The sequence below is a fragment of the Ursus americanus genome, chromosome 9 (genome assembly GCF_024610735.1).
Source record: "Ursus americanus isolate L20-20 chromosome 9, mUrsAme1.1.p, whole genome shotgun sequence".
NCBI lineage: Eukaryota > Metazoa > Chordata > Mammalia > Carnivora > Ursidae > Ursus > Ursus americanus.
In genome coordinates, this window is record NC_142135.1 from 76,710,523 (window position 1) to 76,731,616 (window position 21,094).

The following is a 21,094-nucleotide window of genomic DNA, read 5'->3' on the forward strand; positions in this document are numbered from 1 at the left end:
TCTTTGTTAACCAAGGTCTTATCTCCATCAGTACAAAGTCATCTTGCTTGTGGAAATTTGAGAGCTGAGCTGGGAGGCTGCCATGTCCCAGCACATCAATGATTCATGTGTATCTAGGATTGAAACTGTGGATAAACTAGGTTCAAAATGATAGCTTATGTGAAAAAAAGAATGGATTTTACACCTAACTAATAATGACAACAGAATTATCAATTTTCAAAATCAATTATCTTTTTCCTTCCACGATGGAAACAATAATTCAATCAGTGGTGTATAAAACAAAAATCACAAAGATCTACATTTGAACAAATCTTTTAATTTCCAATAAAAATCAGTATTACTCTGTTTTAGGGCAATCATTTCTACATAATGAATAGTCTAGAAGCATGTTGAAAGGTTGAAAGCTTTTATTTATAATCTTCTCCACTTACTTATAACTTTCTCATGTTTTTGAACCTCCCCCTATCCATAATGGTTTGAGACCCCCCACCCCCTTGTCCTGCTGTACTTGGGATAGATGTTGCTCCCCACAAATGGCCAACTTTTTTGACTACATTACCCATCTCCAAGTCTGAATACTGCTCTCTTTCTTATTATTTCCTTTACTCCCTGGTTTTAGAGGGGCTATGTGGAACAGATTATATTATTTAAAAAGAACAAAGAGAAAATCTGGAAAATACACATTTTCTTCTGATGGCTCTTCCTAAATATTTTAAGATAGCATAAAACCTCATCATTTTGGCAGTTACAAGATACTTTCATTTAGCCAAGTTTTTAGATTTCATATATAAAAGTAAAAAAAAATTAAAGAACAAGATCACTATACGAGAAATTGAGGTATATTAACTGTTATTTATTTTGAATTAAAAAATAAACCTTTATGGTTGGAGATTGGTGCATATTAAGAAAAAAAAACTATTAGTGCAAATGAGTAGCACTTAATTATCTAAATGTTCTTCCTTCCTATCATGCCCTAGGTAATTTGGCCTATTTTAAAACTACAGATTTTACTCTTATAACCTGTCATCTAATTACGTTTTCAAGCCAACATTAAGATTACTTACGCAAAGTAAGTTTATAGGTGTATTACACTTAATGTAAAGCAACATGAAATATAAAACACATTATTCATGTCAAATAATACCATAAGCTCTACTTTTTTATTCGTAAGCCAGCTACTGTATCACTCCCCATTGGTGGAGTCACAAGTATGGGAAGATGCAGTACTTTAGAACTTATATTGCAATATCTATGTATATAAGCATACCTTCATGTATGAAAGCAAAAAGGAAAGTGGGCACATGAATTATACATATAGATAACCTAATTTAAAATAAATTAAGTATCGCTTGGAAATGTCCTTTTGTTGGACAGGATAAAAGTAATCTGTTAAATTAATTAATCTTTGTTTATTTCTCATTAAAGGATTAATTAAAGCTGCACATTGCAAATAACAGAATTGAAATCAAAGAATCTATCAATAACTCAAATATCCACAACTTAATATGTTTGGAAAATTACTTAAGCCCTGTGAATCTCTTTGTCCAAATCTGAAAAATGGTGATAAATAATACATAGTAACAGCTTTGTTTTGAGGATTGATCTTTGTGAAGGACACTGGCATAGAGTAGAAACTTAATGAATATTCTGTCTCTCTCTTTCTCTCTCTCTCACACACACACAATCTGTTATTCTAGACAGAAATTCTTACTTAATAGTCACTTAAATATCTGATTAATATTTACGCAGTTTGTATTCCAATAGTTACATCACAGAGTAACTCAGATACTGGAAGACTCAACTCAGGGATAGGCCAATTAAATGTTTATCCTTACTCTTATAAAACAGATAAGCCAACTGCTTTCACAATACTGCCTATCAAACTAAACAGGTTCTTAGATGGTAGTTATTTTCTTAATTCCATTTCTATAAGGAACATATTCTTGATTCATTGAAATAAAGATTCATCTTTCTTTTCTCAAAGTAAAGAACTTAGTCTGTCAAAGAAAATGTATTTTATTAGTAAATGACATCACCTAAATTTTTACAACGTCTTGCATAGAAATCATTAGTCACAAGGACAACGTGATGAGCAAATTCTATTAACCAGCCAAGTGTATGCTGAAACATTGCTTTTCTTTGAAGGGACAGCAAGCATGCCAGGGTGATCAAAGGTTTATGCCTTTACTCCTTCTCTACAAGACTGCTTTCCAATCTTTAGCAGAGAATATTTAGAATCAAATACAAAATTGCTGATGCAGAGAGGAGACTAGAGAGTCAGCAGTAGCTGCTGAAAATCTCAGAGGCAGCACTTATTTTAATGTATTTTAAACACGGGCACACGCACGCACATGCAAACCCCAGCCAGCACCTCTAAACGCTATTGCTTCATTAGCTTACTTTTAAGAGAGTAGGGAGAAACAAGCAAGACAAATTACTTTATGTTTTAAAACCAAAATATTAAATTTGTCACTGCAGGTAGAGGGCAGTAGAGAATGGCAAACAACTGCTCCCAGTGCGGCACCTTGCTATTCTCCCCACTGTGTGTATGTTTGTGTTAGTTACAACCTCTATCCCCTTTCCACATTTGGTTCTTCCCTTCTGCCCCCCTCCCCCAAATAATTTTTAAAGGCAATGTAGTGAATTGTTTCAGCTGCTCACCTCATAAATTAGAGAAAATCTGAAAGCTGATCTGAAGTTATATTTAGTTACATCTTGGGTGTCTTAAACACATTGCCTAAGTAACAAACACTGGTCTTCAGTGTTCTTACTACAAACTAACGTAGTATTGGTTATTTTATTCTTTAAAACACAAAATCAAGACAGATCCCCCCATATACTTACATATATAAAAAGCTTCTCTTTAATCTTCCTATTCTTTATAAAATGTAAAGGATGGAGCCCAGAAATAATATTGGACTTATAAAGAGGTGATGTAGAGGCACCTGGGTGGCTCAGTCAGTTATGCGTCTGCCTTTGGCTCAGGTCATGATCCCAGGGTCTTGGGATCGAGTCTCAGGTCAGGCTCCCTGCTCAGCGGGGAGCCTGCTTCTCCCTCTCCCTCTGCTGCTCCCCCTGTTTTGTGCTCTTTCATTTTCTGTCAAATAAATAAATAAAATCTTTTTTAAAAAAAGATGTGCTATACACCTAAATAATCAGCATAAGCATTCTCACAAAAAAGAAAGAAAGAAAACTTGTTTTGGGGTTTTTTTTTGTTTGTTTGTTTTTTAAGATTTTATTTATTTGACAGAGAGAGAGAGACAGCCAGCAAGAGAGGGAACGCAAGCGGGGGGAGTGGGAGAGGAAGAAGCAGGCTCCCAGCAGAGGAGCCTGATGCAGGTCTCGATCCCAGAATGCCGGGATCACGCCATGAGCCGAAGGCAGACGCTTAACGACTGAGCCACCCAGGCACCCCAAGAAAACTTGTTTTAAATGCTTAATTTGCTTTATGTAAAAATCTAATTATTGTCATCCCTGCCTTTTGGAATATTATATTTGAAATACTCCATGTATACTGTATGAACTATATGGGAGCTATAACCAAAACATACATGTTACCAAACACAAAGTGTTGCTATGGTTTACCCCAAGTATAGAAATGTGTGAGATATGTAGTTGAAAAGAGAAGAAAGAAGTGAGAAGAGTGCAGAAACTAGAGAGATTATCAAATGGAGAATTGTTTGTACTGATTATATGGGGTAGAAATAAAGAGGATATACAAGAAAAGAGATAGGGAATGTCATTAGCTCTTTTGACAGTTCAGGAAGAGTGAGTAAACTTGAAAAAGGAAAATAATAAAATGGTAGCTTCTAGGTACTGAAAATCAACTATGTGAACTGACAGGTTTCATAACACATATGATTATTAAAATGCATTGTGACCTTGACTATTTTTGTCAACTAATTTTTCTAAGAGCTGAGTCTTGTTCACATTCGAATCCCAAAAATTTAGCATGGGGCCTATATCAAAGTTAGGTATTCATGCATTAAGTGAGAAAACAAAAGTTTTTTGCAAGTATTTTCCCAAGTAATCATCATAACAGCACTTGGGATAGGCAGTATTTTCCTAATTTAGAATAAGAAAACTAAATACAAAGGAGTTAAATTAACTTGACCAAGATTCAAATCATGATTTAAATGAAAGCATCTTGGATTCCACTATAACAACAGGACTGGAATGAGATGGAAAATTGGGATGAAAGAAACAAAGAAATGGAAAATCAGGGTACAATGTAATAAAAAGAGATGGAATTGTGAGAAACTGAATGTTTTCCCTCTACAACTGGGAAAAAAGGCAAGGATCATCTCATTACTCCTCTTACATTGTGCTTGGAGTCTCAGCTAGTGTAATAAGGCAACAATCTGAAGTAAAAGGCATTGTCTATGTAGAAAACCCCAAAGAGGCAACAAAAACCTTCTGGAAATAATAGATAATTGTAGCAAGTTCACAGGAGACAAAAAAATATACAAAAATCAATCGCTTTCTTATACATCAACCATGAGAAATTAGAATTTGAAAAGAAAATCACAATTACCATTTACTAAAAAGGAAATACTTGGTATAAATAAATCTAATAAAATAAGTAAGGACTTACATATGGAACTACAAAACTCGGGGGAGAAAGAAATCAAAGATGATCAAACCAAAGAGAGATATTTCATGTTCTGAACTGAAGACTCAATATTTTTAGGATGTCAATTATTCCGAACTAGATCTATAGAATCAATGCAGTGCCAATAAAATCTCTGCAAACCATTTATGAATATTAATAAACTGTTTCTAAGGTTAACATGGAAAGCCAAAAAACCCCAAATAGCTACCACAATATTGAAGTAGTAGAAAATGTTGGAGGACTCAGGATGCCTGACTTAGGACTTACTATAAAGCCACAGTAATCAAGACAGCATGAAACTTTTGAAGACTAAACATATAGATTATTGGAATAGAACAGAACACCCCAAAACCAAACAAAACAAAAGCAAACATACAAATGCAGTTAACTGATCTTTGACAAAGAAACAAAGGCAATTCATGGCAAAAAGAAAGGATAGTCTTAAAACAAAAAAAGAAAGGAATAGAAAAGAAAAAAGAAAAGAAAGAAAAAAGAATAAAGAGAGAGGGAGGGAGGGAGGAAGGAATCTAGACATAGATGCCATTCCTTTAATAAAAATTAACACAAAATGGATCACAGATCTAAACATAAACACACTTATTATAAAGCTTCTAAAAGAAAACAGGAGAAAATCTCTGACTTCGGGTTTGCAATGCGCTTTTCAATACAATATCAAAGCATGATCCATTAAAAAAAACTGATGCTGAAGTATTTTAAAATTAAAAACTTCTACTTTGTAAAAGATACTGTTAAGAGAATGAAAAGTAACAGGTTGAAAGAAAATATTTGCATAATGCATTCTTATGAAGGACTTGTTTCCAAAATATATGAAGAACTCTTTTAACACTTATCAAGAAAATAAACAATCCAATTCAAAAGTTGCCAAAATATTAGAGCAAAGACCTCATCAAAGAATATACAGATGGCAAGTAAACATATGAAAAGATGCCCAACATCATTTGTTATTAGGGAATAGCAGATTAAAATAATGAAATAACATTATACATCTATTAGAATGGCTAAAATCTAAAACATTGACAATATCAAATGGGATATATCATCATAAGAATTCGCCTTCCTTGCTGGTGGGAATTCAATGGAGAGTTTGGAAGTTTATCACAAAGCTCAACAAAGTCTGAACAGATGACATAAGAATTGCACTCCTATGTATTGATTCATCTAATTTTAACATTTGTGTTTACGCAAAAACCTGTATGAAGATATTTATAACAGCTTTATTCATAATTGCCAAAAACTGAAAGTGACCAAGATGCTTTTCATCCATGGAATGGATAAAGAAACAAACACAACTATGTGGTACCTCTATACAAGGAAGTACTATTCACTAGTAGAAATAACTGTCTAGCTTCAAAAAGACATGGAGAAACCTCAAATGTATATCACTAGGTTAAAGAAGCCAGTCTCAAAAGAATTCATACTCTATTTCATTTATATGACACTCTGAAAAGGCAAAACTATAGAGACAATGAAATGATCAGTGGTTGCCAGGGATTCTGGGAGAGGGAGGAAAGGCTGAACAAATGAAACACAGGAGATGTACAGGGCAGTGAAAATATTCTTTTTGATATTACAATAACGAGTACATGATGTTAGGCTTTAGTCAAAACACATAAAACTTTAGAGAACAAAGAATGCATCTTAATATATATATATATATACATTTAAAAGAGTCATTTAGGAAGTTAGAGGATCTGAAGAGGGGTTGCAGCTGTAACAAAACAATCTCATTGCATTTAAAATATCTGTTACCATCTCTTTGAAAGGAATAGGGGGTAAATGTGCTTACCTAAGTAACTTTGGAAATGAATGGAGACAGTAAGACAAAAAGGTAAAGACTAAAGACAAAAGGGACTGCACATGGTAATGTATCCTAGTTGATAAAGTTCTTTCCCATGAAAGTATGGTTAATAATTCTGATATTGCTATGCATATATATTGAAATTAAACAAGTAAGTGGATGGTAGATTGGAAAAACCAGTTTCTCACTGTTGGAGTGGAAATTTACAGCGAGGAAAGAAGGCTTAAACTGTCCCTTGGGTAATGGAAGACAGTTAAAGATAGCAGTATGAACTCATGCTTAGTGTAATGTTGATACAGATGGTTACACACAGAAATATTTATAGATATATGAATATATAGAGATTATTTTTCATCCTTTTAAAAATAGTTTTACAGAGATACAATTCATATACCATAAAACCAATCTTGTCAAATATACAATTTAGTGACTTTTAGTGTATTCACAGTTAGGCATCCATCACCACAATCAATTTTAAAACATTTGCATTTTTCAAAATGTAACGCCATATCCTTTAGTCCTCAAAGTCCATCTTGCCTTAGGCATCTACTAATCTACTTCCTATCTCTATAGATTTGCCTACTATGGACATTTCACATAAATGGTATCACACAGTATACGGTCCTTCGTGTTTGGCTTCTAACCATGATATTTTCAAGGTTCATCTATGTTGTAGCATGTATCAATATTTCATTTTTTAATTTGTCAAATGACATTGCACTGCATGGGTAAGCCACATTTTATTTACCCATTCCTCCACTCTTGGACATTTAGGTTGTTTATACTATGTGGCTATTATATATAATGCTGCTATAAACTTTTGTGTGTACATATGTGCTTTTTTCTCTTGAGCCTACACTGAGGAGTGAAATTGGGAACTGTCAGAATGTTTTCCAACGCAGCTGTACCATTTTATATTCTCATCAGTAGTGGCTGAGAATTTCAACTTCTCTACATCTTCACTAACACTTGTCCTTATTTATCTTTGTGATTATAACCATCCCAGTGTGCCATAAAGTATCTCATGTGGCTTCGATATATATTTCCTTGATGGCTAACAATGTTGAGCATCTCTTAATTTGCTTATTGGCCATTTACATACCTTCTTTGGAGAAATGTCTACTTGAGCTCTTTAGATGTGTCATATTTTATACCTATGTTGTCTTCTAAGAGTTTTATATTTTTAGCTCTTAAATTTAGGTTTTTGATTCATTTTGAGTTAATTTTTAAAATGGTGTAAGTTCTCAAAATCATTATTTTGCATATGGATATCCAGTTAATCTGGCACCATTTGCTGAAAAGACAATTTTTCTCCATTGGTCTTGTCACCCCTGAAAATCAATTGACTGTAAAATGAACGTTTATTTCTGAACTCTCAATTCTATTTCAATTACTATATCACTATCCATATGCCATATGTGGACATATTTCACACTGTCTAGATTACCACTTCTTTCAAACTGCTAAGTTTTAAAATCAGGAACTGTGAGTGCCTCAACTTTTTTTTTTCTTTTTCAAAATTGTTTTGTCTATTCTAAGTCCCTTGCATTTTTATATGAATCTTAGCATTAGTTTGTCTATTCCTGCAAAGAAGTAAGCTTGGATTTTGGTGGAGATAGATCTATAAATCAATGTGGAGATTATTAGTATCTTAACATGTCATTAAGTCTTTGGGCTCATGAAAATAGAAGGTCTTTCCATTTATTTAGATCTTTAATTTCTTTCAATTGTTTTTGTTGCTGTTTCTAGTTTTCAGAATATATACTTTGTACATTTGCAAATTTATTCTTAAGTGTTTCATTCTTTTTTAATCTATTTTCAATGAATAATGTTATTTAGAGTTTAGAACTCCTTTGTTCTAAGGAAGTAATAGCATTCTTCCTGAGAAGGCTTAGGCATTAAACTCCCCCCCAGATAATTTCACAAAATCTAAACAATTAACAAGAATACATTTTTTAAAATAATTTTTATGATGTTTTGTTAGTAACCATACAGTATATCATTAGTTTTTGATGTAATGTTCCATGATTCATTATTTGCATATAACACCCAGTGCACCATGCAATATGTGCCCTCCTTAATACCCATCACAGACCTATCTCAGTCCCCCAACCCCCTCCCCTCTGAAGCTGTCAGTTTGTTTCCCAGAGTCCATAGTCTCTCGTGATTCATTCCCCCTTCTCTTTACCTCCCCTTCATTCTTCCCTTCCTTCTCCTACCAATCTTCCTGCTATTTCTTATGTTCCATAAATGAGTGAAACCATATGATAATTGTCTTCTCTGCTTGACTTATTTCACTTAGCATAATCTCCTCCAGTCTCATCCATGCTGCTGCAAATGTTGGGTAATTGTTCTTTCTGATGGCTGAGTAATATTGTATATATGGACCACATCTTCTTAATCCAGTCATCTGTTGAAGGGCATCTCAGCTCCTTCCACAATCTAGCTATTGTGGACAACGTTGCTATGAACATTGGGGTGGATATGGCCCTTCTCTTCACTACATCTGTATGTTTGGGGTAAATACCCAGGAGTACATTTTGCTGGGTCATAGGGTAGCTCTATATTTAACTTTTTAAGGGACCTCCACACTGTTTCCAAAGTGACTGTACCAACTTGCATTCCCACCAACAGTGTAAGAGGGATCCCCTTTCTCCACATCCTCTCCAACATTTGTTGTTTCTTGCCTTGTCCAATTTTGCCATTCTAACTGACGTAAGGTGGTATCTCAGTGTGGTTTTGATTTGAATTTTCCTGATGACTAATGATTTTGAACATTTTTTCATGTGTCTGTTAGCCATTTGTAAGACTTCGTTGGAAAGGTATCTGTTCATATATTCTGCCCATTTTTTGCTTTGATTATTTGTTCCACGTGTATTGAGTTTGAGAAGTTCTTTGTAGATCTTGGATACCAGTCTTTTATCTGTAGTGTCATTTGTAAATATCTTCTCCCATTCTGTGGGCTGCCTCTTAGTTTTGTTGACTGTTTCCTTGGCTGTGCAGAAAATTTTATCTTGATGAAGTCCCACAAGTTCATTTTTTCTTTTTTTTCTCTTGCCTTTGGAGATGTGTCATGAAAAAAGTTGCTGTGGCCAATGTCAAAGAGGTTGCAGCCTAAGTTCTCCTCTAGGATTTTGATGGATTCCTGTCTCACATCGAGGTCTTTCATTCATTTGGAGATTATCTTTGTGCATGGTGTGAGAGAGTGGTCCAGTTTCATTCTTTTGCATGTAGCTGTCCAATTTTCCCAGCACCATTTACTAAAGAGACTGTCTTTTTTCCACTGGATGTTTTTTCTTGCTTTGTCGAAGATTAGTTGCCCAAAGAGCTGAGGGTCCATTTCTGGGTTCTCTATTCTGTTCCATTGGTCTATGTGTCTGTTTTTGTGCCAGTACCACGCTGTCTTAGTGATCACAGCTTTGTAGTATAGCTTGAAATCTGGCAATGTGATGCCCCCAGGTTTGTTTTTCCTTTTCAACAATTCCTTGGCAATTTGGGGCCTTTTGTGGTTACACACAAATTTAAGGGCTGTTTGTTCCAGTTCTTTGAAAAATGTCATTGGTATTTTGATCCAGATGGCATTGAAAGTGTAGATTGTTCTGGGTAGCATAGATATTTTAACTGTGTTTATTCTTCCGATCCATGAGCATGGAATATTTTTCCATCTTTTTGTGTGTTCTTCAAGGTCTTTCAAGAGTGATATGTAGTTTCTAGAGTATAGATCCTTTATGTTTCTGGTTAAGTTAATTCTGAGATAACGTTTGATTTTTGGTGCTATTGTAAATGGAATCGATTCCCTGGTTTCTCTTTCTTCAGTCTCATTGTTCGTGTATAGAAATACAACTGATTTCTGAGCATTGATTTTGTATTCCGCCACATTACTGAATTGTTCTGTAAGTTCTGGTAATTTGGGGGTGGAGTCTTTAGGGTTTTCCATATAGAGTATCATGTCATCTGAGAAGAGAGACAATTTTACTTCTTCTTTGACGATTTGGATACTTTTATACCTTTTTGTTGTCTGATTGCTGTTTCAAGGACTTCTAGTACTATGCTGAATAATAATGGCGAGAGTGGGCATCCTTGTCGTCTTCCTGATCTTAAGGGAAAGGCTTTCAGCTTTTCCCTGTTGAGAATGATATTCGCTGTATGCTTTTCATAGATGGTTTTTATGAAATCGAGGAATGTACCCTCTGTCCCTACACTCCGAAGTGTTTTAATGAGGAAACAATGCTGTATTTTGTCAAATGCATTTTCTGCATCAATTGAAAGGATCGTATGGTTCTTGACTTTTTCTTGTTGATATGATCTATTACACTGATCAATTTGCTAATGTTGAACCACTCTTGCATCCCAGGGAAGAATCCCACTTGCTTATGATGGATAATCCTTTTAATGCACTGTTGTATCCTATTAGCTAGGATCTTGTTGAGAACTTTGGTGTCCATATTCATCAGGGATATCGGTCTGTAATTCTCCTTTTTGATGGGGTCTTTGCCTGGTCTGGGGATCAAGGTAATACTGGCCTCATAGAATGAGTTTGGTAGTTTTCCTTCTGTTTCTATTGTTTGAAACAGCTTCAGGAGAATAGGTACTATTTCTTCTTTGAATGTTTGGTAGAATTCCCTGGGGAATCCGTCAGGCCCTGGACTCTTGTTTTGGGGGAGGTTTTTGATCACTGCTTCAATCTCTTCATAATTAATCGGTCTGTTTAAATAATCACTTTCTTCCTGTTTCAGTCTTGGTAGTTTATAGGTTTCCAGGAATGCATCCATTTCTTCCAGGTTGTTTATTTTATTGGCATAAAGCTGTTGATAAATGTTTCTAATGATCCTTCCTATTTCATTGGTGTTGGGCATGATCTCTCCCCTTTCATTAATAATTTTATTAATTTGGGTCCTTGCTTTATTCTTTTGAACAAGTTTGGCCAGTGGCTTATTGATCTTATTTATTCTTTCAAAGAACCAGCTTCTAGTTCTCTTGTTCTGCTCTACTGTGCTCCTGGTTTCTACTTCATTGATCTCTGCTCTAATCTGGATCACCTGCCTTCTCGTGCGTGGGTTAGGCCTGTTCTTCTGAAGTTCCAGCTCCAGCTTCTTGAGGTAAAAGAATATAAAAACAGCATTTTAGATTTTTCTATTCTTTTGAGTGAGGCTTGGATGGCTATATATTTTCCCCTTACGGCTGCCTTTGCCGTGTCCCATAGGTTGTGGATCAATGTGTTTTCATTTTCATTGGTTTCCAAAAATTGTTTAATCTCCTTCTTAATTACCTGGTTTACCCAATCCTTCTTGAGCAGGATGGTTCTTAGGGTCCAAGTGTTTGAGTTTCTTACAAATTTTTCCTTGTGATTGAGTTCCAGCTTCAAAGCATTGTGGTCTGAGAATATGCAGGGAATAATCTCAGTCTTTTGGTATCAGTTGAGACCTGTTTTGTGACCCAGTATATGGTCTAGTCTGGAGAAAGTTCCATGTGCATTTGAAAAGAATGAGTATTCTGTGTTCTGGGGTGTAGTGTTCTGTATATATCTATGAGGTCCGTCTGGTCCAGTATGTCATTCAAAGCTCTAGTTTCTTTGTTGATTTTCTGTTTAGGTGATCTGTCTATTGCTGAGAGCAGAGTGCTGAGGTCCATTACTATTAGCATAGTTATTATCTATATGTCTCTTTATTCTGGTTAAGAGTTGGCTTGTGTATCTAGCTGCTCCCCTTTGGGGGGCCTAGATATTTATAATTGTCATATCCACTTGTTGGATACATCCTTTAAGAATAATATAGTCTCCTTCTGTATCTCTAACTATAGTCTTTTGTTTTTAATATCTAATCTGTCTGATATGAGAATTGCTACCCCAGCTTTCTTTTGAGGTCCATTGGCATGAATAATGGTTTTCCATTCCTTCAATTTCAGTCTGGATGTATCTTTAGGTTCAAGATGAGTCTCTTGTAGACAGTAAATGGATGGGTCATGACTTATTATCCAATCTGCAACCCTGTGGCATTATGGGAGCATTTAGGCCATTCACATTGAGAGTGATTATTGAGAGATATGATTTTAATGTTGTCATGTTGCCTGTGAAGTCTTTGTTTCTATAGATTGTAAATTTCTGTTCTGTATCACTAGTGGGGCCTTTTTACTTTTATAGAACCCCCCTTAATATCTCTTTTAGGGCTGGCTTGGTGGTCACAAATTCCTTGAGTTTCTGCTGGTCTTAGAAGGTCCTTATCTCTCCAATTCTGAATGACAGCCTTGCTGGATAAAGGATCCTTGGCTGAGTGTTCTTTTCAGTTATAGCTTTGAAAATACCTTGCCAACCCTTCCTGGCCTGCCAGGTCTCTGTAGACAGGCCTGACGTTATTCTGATATTCTTCCCTCTGTAAGTAAGTATTTTCTTCCCCCTAGCTGCTTTTAAGACTGTATCCTTGGATCGAATATTTGTGAAATGCACTATGATGTGACGTGGTGTAGGTCTGTTCTCATTGATCTTGGGAGGTGTCCTTTCTTCCTCTTGGACATGAATGCTTGTTTCCTTTGCCAGATTATGGAAGTTCTCAGCTACAATTTGTTCAAATATCTCTTCTAGACCTCTCTCTTTCTCCAACCCCTCGGGGATTCCGATGATTCTGACATTGGAACATTTCATTGGGTCAGTAATTTCTCATAATCTGCATTTTTGAGATTGGATTTTTTGAGCCAAGTTTACATTTCTCTTTCTCTTCTACCATCCCATCCTCCAATTCACTAATTCATTCTTCTGCCTCATTTACCTTGGTCGTCAGAGCATCTAGTTTAGACTGCATTTGATTCATAATATTTTTAGTTTCTGCCAAATTCGCTCTTATTTCTGTCCTTAGAGAGTCAATATTCTCATTAATATTTTCGTTAATATATTTTTCAAGCCTACACATCATCTTGACCGTTGTTACTCTGAACTTCTTTTGTGACAATTTGGTTATATTCATATCCATCAGTTCTGTGGCAGAGGCCACAGTCTCTGTGTCCTTTCCTTGCTGAGGCTTTCTCCTGCTCATCATTCTGATGAGGAAAGGTTTCAGGGATGCACAGAGCCCAAATTATTGACCAGGACCCAGGCAGTGTGCACTTGTTTTATAGGGACCTTAGGGATGTGGGCTTCTTGATTTTTCAGCCTGCCTTCTGGGGGAGGGGCCTGCCACGCTGATACTCAGGCAACCTTGTTTGGTTAGAGTTACCCCATCCCCTGCGAGGGGGGATGGGGATGGTCACATGTGAATTGGTATTTTTGGGCTTTTGTTCTCTGGTGGCTTTCCCTGGCAGTTTCTGTGCCTCTTCTGAGCGTCAGAGCAGCAGTGGCCGTATCCTAGCCTCTTAAGGAAACTTTTAAAATGTTCATTTTTATGGTTTCCTTTAGGGATAATACTTAACAGATATCGGGGGTACCTTGTTTCCTTCCCTTTGGCTTTATTCCTTGGCAACCCCTAAGGACCTTTCTCCTGTTAAACTGATGGTAGAGAAATAGGGAGGCTGTTGGCAAATATAGTCTATAGCAGGTCCTTCCTATCTGTATTAAGAGTTAGACATGGGAGTTGTTTGAAATTTAAATATTCCCTGTTTATTTTTAAAGCTACCATTGCAGAGAATTGGGAATAGCACCTTTCCACCTTCATTTTCCCCACCACCTACAAAACTGAAATCTTATCTTTACAGTTTTGTTCTTACAAATGAGCATTTATAATGTTAAAAGAGGTACAGTGATGTCAAGTAACTTGACCAAGGTCAGTCAGTGGTGAATCCTTTGGACTGAAATCCAGCACTGTGAGCTACTGCCCATGTGCTTGTCCCCTGCTCCATTCCATCTCCTATTTTCCAACACATTAAGCTTATGACAGCACTGAGAAGTCCTGTATTAAGCATGCTATTTCCTTTTGTTTAATCTACTGTTTCCCTAAGTGAAAAATTTGTGATGTGATTTCCAGTTGATTCAGGTACATATATATTTAAAAGGTCATGTGAAACAAAGATTCACTCACTTTTAATCACCTAATAAATTGTGCTTGAATATGTCATCCCCACAAAGCCCCTTGGCAGATTATAAAAACAACATTTGAGTAAGTTATTTGTCTTAGAATATGTTTGAATCATTATATGAAAATAATTTTGAATATTTATATAACCGTTTCTTTTATAATGTTTTCAACAGTCTAGTTTTCAAAAAAGGGGATTTATACATTTATAAATATTGATATTAATCATCATTATTATATTTTTATGATATTTCATATCTTAGTGGAATTAGCTTTTAATTTTATGATATCATTAAATAATGGTTGTGAGAGTTGCCTTTGTCATCATGCTAATTTAGAGGGAAATTACAGTAGTTTTATTAATCTTGACTTTTGCTTTTAGTGAGATCCTTATTGTGGGTTGTTTTATACAAATACACACACACACACACACACATGTAATCTCCTTGTTCTTTATGTTGAGAGGGCCTAAAAGAAACAATACCCTGTAATATTGTTTTTTAAAATGCTGGCCTTGACCCAGTTTGAGGCCCTGGCTAGAAGCTGGACAGTTCCCTTCTGGAATAGCAAACTAGTCCATACCCTAACACCTCCCTGACTGGGCTCTCACACTTGGGGTCACTACCCATCTGTCCTAATCACCCATGGCCTGACACCAGAGAACTAAGAACCAAACAGCTAAGAACTGTCTATGCCTTAAGCTTGCTGCAATTATTCAAACTGGTCAATGACTTACCTCGTTCCCCTTGTTATATCTTGGGGAAGAAGTGACATGAAAGAGGGTCATCGGCGTACTTCATCTCATTGTTTCTACCTCCTTCATTTTCAGTGGTATGTCCCACTACAGCCATATTCCCTGAGCCTCTGCTCACCCTTTCCAAAAGCAAATGTCATCTTTGCTACTGTTGGGACAAACTGAGAAATGAGCTGTGAACTAAGAAAGGTGATCCAGTTCTTCAAAACTTCACACAGAGCTTCAGTTTCTGTCTTTAGGCCTTCCCTGAACCCAGGACTTCATAGGAATCTTGGGCTTTAAATTCTTGAGCTTTTGTGCCACTTGAAATTAGGGTTTGACTACTTCACGTTGCCTGGGTTAGCCTTTCTAGCCCCATTTCAGGCACTGAGATTTTAGCTGTCTCTAACTTATTGCCAGTTGTCTCTCACACCAGCAAATTGTTGCCAACTTCCAGCAGGAAGTTCATGTCCTGAGCTTTACTTGGCTGATTTCCACATAGGACACCCTTTCTTCATATTTGAACTGGAAGTACTGCTTCTGTGTATGCAATCACCATATTTCTCTGTGAGATGACATTTTTCTGTTGTGGCTTTTGGATGAAGGGGAAAAGAAATTAACTTCAGTTAAAATTAAAACTTTTAAGGGAGTATTAAGGACAAAAATATTAAGAAAGTCAAACTTTTGGAAAGGGACAAGGAAAGGGTAATTATTCAATATAGCTTAAATACAGAATTCAAAACCAAGAGAGATGAGAGCTTTTTATTTTTTATTTTTTTGAAATGCTAAATACTTCAAATAGTTCATAAATGGCTACTACATACTAAGCACTGTTTTATCTGTTATAACTACAAAGGAGAACAAAACATCAAAAATCCCTGCTGTTAGGTATTCACATTCTAATTGGGAGACAGGTTAAGGGCAATGCATGCTTTGGAGAAAAATAATGCTAGAGAGATAGAACTTCATACCAATGAAAAGGGAATAAAAATGGTTTCTTAGAGATAATGACATTTGAGCACAACTGGTTTTGGTGAGAAGATAATAAATGATAAGATACCCAGATGAAGGGTATTTCAGGCATGAAGAGTCAACAAGTGCAAAAGTCCTACAATGACATTTACCTGGTATACTCAGGAAGTATCAGGTATACCCAGATGATCATGTCACCAGAAAAAAGTCACAGCTTTCCTTCCTTCTGATCTGTATGCCTTTAAGTCCTTTTTTAATGCTTTACTACACTGGCTAAAACATCCAGTATTCCATAGAAAAGCAGTGGTATAAGCAGACATCTTTGCCTTATTCACAAACTTAGGGGGAAAGTATTTAATCTTTCAGTATTAAGTGTGTTATTAGCTATAAATTTATGTGGATACTTTCTTTAAAATTGCAGAAGCTTCTGGGTTTCTGAGAGTTTTTATCATAAATTGAGTTCATTGATTATTTTTTAGATTTTGAATCAGTCTTATGTCCCTAGAATAAACCCAACTTAATCGTGATGTATAATTTCTTATATATATATAAAATGTTGAATTCTATTTGCTAATATTCCAAGAATTTTTGTGTCTATATTCATGAAGGATATTTATCCATAGTTTTAATTTGTATACTGCCTCTGGTTTTGGCATCAGAATAGTAAGTTTAAAAAATAGAATGTTACGTATTACCCCTGCTTCTCTTTTCTGGAGAGAGATCTTATAGAATTTTTAATTACTATTCTTTTGTAGAGTTCTCCAAAGAACCACTTGAGCCTGAGATTCCTTTTTATGGAGTTATTTCATTACAGGAAATTCCAGTTCCTTAATTATCAAATAATCAGTTGCACATGGCCTGTGTTGTTTGAAGAATTAGTCAACTTCATCTAATTCTTAAACTTATGTAGAGTTGTTCATAGTATAGGCACACCCTGTTTTATTGTGCTTTGCTTCATTTCACTTCACAGATAGTGTGCTTTTTACAAACTGAAGTTTTGTGGCAATCCTGCATTAAGCAAGTCTATAGGGATCATTGCTCACTTATGTCTCTGTGTCACATTTTGGTAATTCTCAAAATATTTCAAACTTTTTCCTTATTATTATGTATATTATGGTGAACTCTGATCACAGTCTTTGATGTTATGGTTGTAATTGTTTGGGGGCACCACAAACCATGCCCATATAAAACAGCGAACTTAATCAATAAACATCATGTACGTTCTAACTGCCCCACCAACTAGCTGTTCCTCCAGCTCTCTCCCTCTTTTGAGGCTTCTCTATTCCCTGAGATACAACTATATTGAAATTAAACCAATTAATAACACCACATGGCCTTTCAGTGTTCAAGTAAAAGGAAGAGTTGCATACCTCTCAATTTAAATCAAATGACAGAAATGAGTAAGCTTAGTGAGTAAGTTATGTTGAAAGCCAAGATAGGCCAAAAGCTAGGGCTGTTGCATCAAACTGTTAGCCAAGTTGTGAATGCAAAGGAAAAGTTCTTAAAGGAAATTAAAAGTGCTGCTCCAATGAACACACAAATGATTATAAAGTCAAACAACCTTATTGCTGATATGGAAAAAACTTCAGTGGTCTAGATAGATCAAACCAGCCACAATATTCCCTTAAGCCAAAGCCTAATCCACAGCAAGGCCCTAACTCTCTTCAATTCTATTAAGGCTAAGAGAGGTGAGGAAGCTGCGGGAAAAAAGTCTGAAGCAGAGGTTAGTTCACGTGGTATGAGGAAAGTAACCATCTCTATAACACATGAAGAAGGTGAGGAAGAAACTGCTGATGTAGAAGCTGAAACAACTTATCCAGAAGATCTAGTGAAGTTCATGCTTGAAGGTGGCTATACTAAACAACAGATTTTCAATGTAGATGATACTGCCTTATATAGGAAGAAGATGCCATCTAGAACTTTCACAGCTAGAGAGGAGGTGTCAATGTCTGGCTCAATCAGAAGGGGGAATGAAGCATGAGAGACTATGGACCCCGAGAAACAAACTGAGGGCTTCAGAGCAGAGGGGGATGGGGGAATGGGATAGGCTGGTGATGGGTAGTAAGGAGGGCACGTATTGCATGGTGCACTGGGTGTTATATGCAACTAATGAATCATCGAACTTTACATCAAAAACCAGGGATGTCCTGTATGGTGACTAACATAATATAATAAAAAAAATATTTAAAAAAATGTCTGGCTCAAAGCTTCAAAGGACAGGCTGACTCTTTTGTTAAGATCTAATGCAGATAGTGACTTTAAGTTGAAACCAATGCTCATGTATCACTCCAAAAATCCTAGGGGCTTTCAGAATTATGCTAAATCTATTCTATCTGTGTTCTAGAAATGGAACAACAAAGTCTGGATGACAGCACATCTATTTACAAAATGGTTTATTGAATGTTGTAAGCCCACTGTTGAGACCTATTGCTTAGAAAAAAAGATTCCTTTCAAAGCATTATCGTTCATTTACAATATATCTGGTCACCCATGAGCTCTAATGGAAAACAATGAGATTAATATTGTTTTTATGCATGCTAACACAACATCCATTCTGCAGCCCATGGATCAAGCAGTTGTTTAGACTTTCAAGCCTTATTATTTAAGAAATACATTTTGTAAGGCTGTATTTGCCATAGATGGTGATTCCCCTGATAGATCTGGGCAAAGTAAATTGAAAACCTTCCAGAAAGGATTAACCATTCTAGATTGTCACTAAGAACATTTGTGATTCACTGGAGAGGTCAAGCCATCAACATTAACAAGAGTTGAAAGAAGCTGATTCCAACTTTCATGGATGACTTTGAGGGGTTTAAGGCTTTAGTGGAGGGGATAACTGAAGATGTGGCAGAAATAGCAAGAGAACTAAAATTAAAGTGGAGCCCAAAGATGTGCCTGAATAGCTGCAATCTCATGTTAAAACCTGAACAGATGAAGATTTGCTTCTTATGGATGAGCAAAGAACATGGTTTCTTGAAATGGCATCTACTCCTAGTGAAGATGCTGTGAATATTGTGAATTGACAACACAAGATACAGAATATTACATAAACTTAGTTAATAAAGCAGTGGCACTGTTGAGAAGATTGACTCCCATTCTGAAAGAAGTTCTACTGTCGGTAAAATGCTATCAAATAGCATCACATGTTACTGAGAACTCATGCATGAAAGGAAGAGTCAGTTGATGCAGCAAATTTCATTGGTGTCTTAAAGAAATTGCCCAGCCACCCAAACTTGAGCAACTACCATCCTAATCAGTCAGTGCCCATCAACATTAAGAACTTCCACCAGCAAAAAGATCATGACTTGTTGAAAGTTCAAATGATGGTCAGCATTTTTTAAGCAATAACATATTTTTTAACTGTGGTATGTACATTTTTTTAAGAGAGAATACTATTGCACAGTTAAGAGACTACAGTATAGTGTAAACATAACTTTTATACACAGTGGAAAACAAAAAATTCAGTTGATTAGCTTTACTGTGATATTCACTTTATTGTGGTGATCTGGAACTGAATCCATATCTTTAGTCTATATTCTTCATCAGTCTCACTGGGGGCTTGTCAATTTTACTGACCTTTTCTAAAAACCAGGTTTTTGTTACATTTATTTCCTCTCTTGATTTTTCCCCAATTCATTTTCTGTTTTTATTTCATCGATTTCTGCTTTTTATTATTTTCTTCATTCTACTTGCTTTTTATTTATTTTGTTCTTGTTTTTCTAGGTCCTCTGCATGAAAGCTTTTATTATTGACTCTAGATTTTCTTCTTTTCTAATTTATGCATCTAATGCTATTTCCCTCTCTATACTACTTTTGCTAAATCCCACACATACTGATATGCTGTATTTCACTCAATTCAATGCATTTTTAAATTTATCTTGAGGCATTTTATTTGATTCACTGTCTATAATTGCACTGATTAGTTTACCAGTGTTTGGCAATTACCTTCTTTCTGGTTTTGATTTCTAGTTTGATTCAATTATACTCAAAGAACACACTTTCTATTTCAATTCTTTTACATTTCTTGACATATGTTTTATGGCTCCCAGTGTGTTCTATCTTGATAAATCTTCTCTGTTCATGCTTTAGACACATACATAATATGCTCTATGTTCTGTAAATGTTCATTAGATCTGGTTGGTCAATGGCATTATTGAGTTCAAATATATTGTTGAGTTGGCCTATCAATTTTTGAGAGAGGATGTCAAAGTCTCTAAATATAACTGTGGAGTTCTCTATTTCTCCTTTCATTCTATCACTCTTTGATTCATGTATTATGCAGTTCTTTTCTTTGATTCATACACACTGAAGATTGCTATACATTTCTGATAAGTTGATCCTTTTGTTATTATGTAATGTATTCCTTTGCCCCTCATAATTTTTTTGCTTCCAAGGTCCACACAATATGATACTACTATCTACTTTTTCTGAAGTCTGCTTTTTTCAATTAACAGTTTCATTAATGGTATATCTTTATATCATTTTTCATAATTTTATTTTCAACTTATTTATATCATTTTACTCAATATAAGTCTTACAGAGAGCACATAATGGACTTACTTTGTTTTTTAAATTCACACTTCTAATCTCCACCTTTTAATTTGTAAGTTTTGACCAATAAAATATAATAGATTTAATTTAATCTAATAATTGATATGTTAATTCTGGCATTTTATTTTATTTTGTAATGTCTATGTTCTCTCTGTTCTTCATTTCTCCCCTCTCTTTTGCTGCTTTCCTGTAGATATGTGTATATTTTTTAGAATTACATTTTGATTTATGTATAGTGCTTTTTGAGTGTGTCTCTGTATAACATATTTAGTGCTTGTACCCTAAGTAGGCAGTGCATTGGGTATACGTAATATCAGTTTCCTGGTACCAATATTTTACCAGTGTAAAGGAGATGAAGAAAACCTATCTTCATTTATGTCCCTTTACCTTGTTTTATTTCTAATATAATT

The 21,094-nt window shown here is 35.4% G+C and overlaps 1 protein-coding gene across 2 annotated transcripts in view; it reads right to left on the bottom strand.

Annotated features, from left to right (window-relative positions):
• The window catches only part of SNTG1 (syntrophin gamma 1), a 296,161-nt gene that overhangs the window by 246,263 nt on the left and 28,804 nt on the right, over window positions 1-21,094 (bottom strand). The gene's annotated exons all lie outside the window — the stretch shown is intronic.